A 2656-nucleotide genomic window follows, 5' to 3' on the forward strand; every position below is an offset into this window, starting at 1 on the left:
ATGTGCTACCAGGTTCAATACACAGCTCCCCTCGCCCCCTTTTTAGAAATTGTTGCAGGTGGCAGGGAACCAAACTCTAGTGTCCCAAAAGTGCAGGAAATGCTCTTAACCATGGAGACATGAAGCTTGGTGGTAGGTGTGTCTACCTACTGAGCCATGTCACCTGACCTTACTGTACTTTCTCTTGCTATTACAAAACATACCATATGAGATAATTTAGAAAGAATGAAGAAAGGCTGGAGAGATGGCTCAGTGGTTGAGAGCGCTGACTGTTCTTCCAGAGTACCTGGGTTCAACTCCCAGCAACCACATGGCAGCTCATATCTCTCTGTAATTCCAAGATCTGACACCTTCACACAGATACACATGCAGGCAAAACACCAATGCACATTAAATGAAAATAAAATATGAAAAACGAATAAAGCTCTGTTTAGTTCATAGTTCTTGAAGCATGCGACTAGCTCCTCTTCCCTCTCACGATGATGGGTATAGAACCAGGGACTTGACCACGCTAGCCAAGTGCCCTAGTGCTGAGACACACTCCGCCTTCTTCCCTTCTTTTCTTTGGATGGGGTCTTGCTCCATTTCCTAGACTGTCTTGAAACTTGCAAGTCTCCCTGTCTTCGTCTTTCCAGCGTAAGTGGAGATGAAGGCCTTGTTGCTGCCTCAGAACAATGCCAAGGGCACCGCACGGGGAGAAGGAGGAAGGTGACAACGTGACCTCGCTGGGCTTTCTTTGCCTTCGTGATCTCATTTTGTTCTCATTAGCTCTCACAGGCCTCCAGATAGCTTCCAGATTCGGCTTTGGGGTTAAGTTTTCAATACAGGAGTTCTTGGGAGACACATTTTTAAAAAGTCTTCGTGTGTGTGTGTGTGTGTATGGTATGTTAGTGTCAGCGTGAGCATGCCGTGGTGCTCATGTTGAGGTCAAAGGACAGCCTCGGGTGGTGGTCCTTGCCTTTCGACCTCGAGACAGGTTTCTTACTGTTTACTGCCTTACTGCCGCGTATGCCAGGCTTGCACACTTTTGGAGATGCTCCTGTCCCTGCCTCCCGACACCACTGCTGTAAGTACAGCCGCTCACGACCGAGGCCAGCTCCAAGCGAGTTCTGGTACTGTTAGCTTAGGTCCTCCCACTGTGCAGTAAGCGGTTTATCCACTGAGTCATCTTCCCAGCTCTAACAGCAGTCAAGACACTGACAAACTGCTGGGAGGGGAATGGGGAGCAGAACCAAACTTCCAGATTATCTTTGTGGCCCACGGAATCAGGAAGTTGTTGTTATCATCAAGCTACCAGCGAAACACTGGACGTCTCTGCAGATATCTCACTTCTGGGGTAGCCCTGGGGTGGAGGACTGGAGACCGAAGTACAATCCAGCCAGCCTCCTCCTGGACCAGGGTACACGCTGCTGGCTCTAGGGGACAGTGACTCTGGACTCCTGTTCACCACCTAAATCTGAGCACACAAGGAAGAGTTTGGAAGTTAAAAGTAAGCAGACCGGTTACTGTTAACAAAACAAACTTATCTAAAAACAACCTTATGGCCATTTTCACCCTTCTCTTGATCTAGATTCTCTCTGGACTTGAGTCGTTTAATCCACTTCATATCTTGATTCATCTTTCCCACTCTCTTCTTTGCCTCTATTACTGTCTTTTGGATGATGTTTTCCTTGCCGTCTTCCAGTACAGAGCTCATCATTTTCCTCTTTACGATATACAGTCTAGAGTTTAACCCGAACGTTGACTTTTAAGAAAAATCACCAATTATTTTTACAATTCAATTTCCTTTTTGTTTGTTTGTTTTTTTTGTTTTTGTTTTTTCTTTTTTTTAAAATATTTATTTATTTATTATGCATACAATATTCTGTCCAGACCTCATTACAGATGGTTGTGAGCCACCATATGGTTGCTGGGAATTGAATTCAGGACCTTTGGAAGAGCAGGCAATGCTCTTAACCGCTGAGCCATCTCTCCAGCCCCTTGTTTTTTCTTTTTTGAGACAGTGTTTCTCTGTGGCTTTGGAGTCTGTCCTGGAACTAGCTCTTGTAGACCAGGCTGGCCTCGAACAGACAGAGATCCGCTTGCCTCTGCCTTCCAAGTGCTGGGATTAGAGGCATGCGCCATCACTACCCAGCTCCTGAATTCAGATTTTTGTCCTTTAGGCAATACACACTAAGTATAAAATTGCATGTAGGCGAGTGAGACAACTTTGGACAGCTGCCCTCTAGAAACAGTGCTCTGGCTAGACCAGAGAGGGAGGCCTGGAAGAGCCATTCAAGGCTAGCAGCTGGCAAGAAGTCTCTATAATCTTGGTGAGGCCCATCCAGGACCCATAACACAGCAAAGGCGATGGGAAGACTAGAGGGGCAAACCCAGGAGATAGGCGGTGACTTGTTAGATACACGGAGGGACAATTTTTAGCGTCTGCAAATCTAATGCAAATCTAATACAATCCACAGAGTTTAAAGAAATAAAGGAGAGCTGGGTGGTGGTAGTGGTGCATGCCTTTAACCCCAGCATTTGGGAGGCAGAGGCAGGAGGATTTCAACAAGTTCGAGGCCAGCCTGGTCTACAAAGTGAGTTCCAGGACAGACAGCACTGTTTCACAGAGAAACCCTGTCTCAAAAAACCAATAAATAAATAAATAAAGGAGAAA

This window comes from Microtus oregoni, unplaced genomic scaffold, assembly GCF_018167655.1.
Source record: "Microtus oregoni isolate MIOR12 unplaced genomic scaffold, Mior012 000024F_ref0000369, whole genome shotgun sequence".
Lineage (NCBI taxonomy): Eukaryota > Metazoa > Chordata > Mammalia > Rodentia > Cricetidae > Microtus > Microtus oregoni.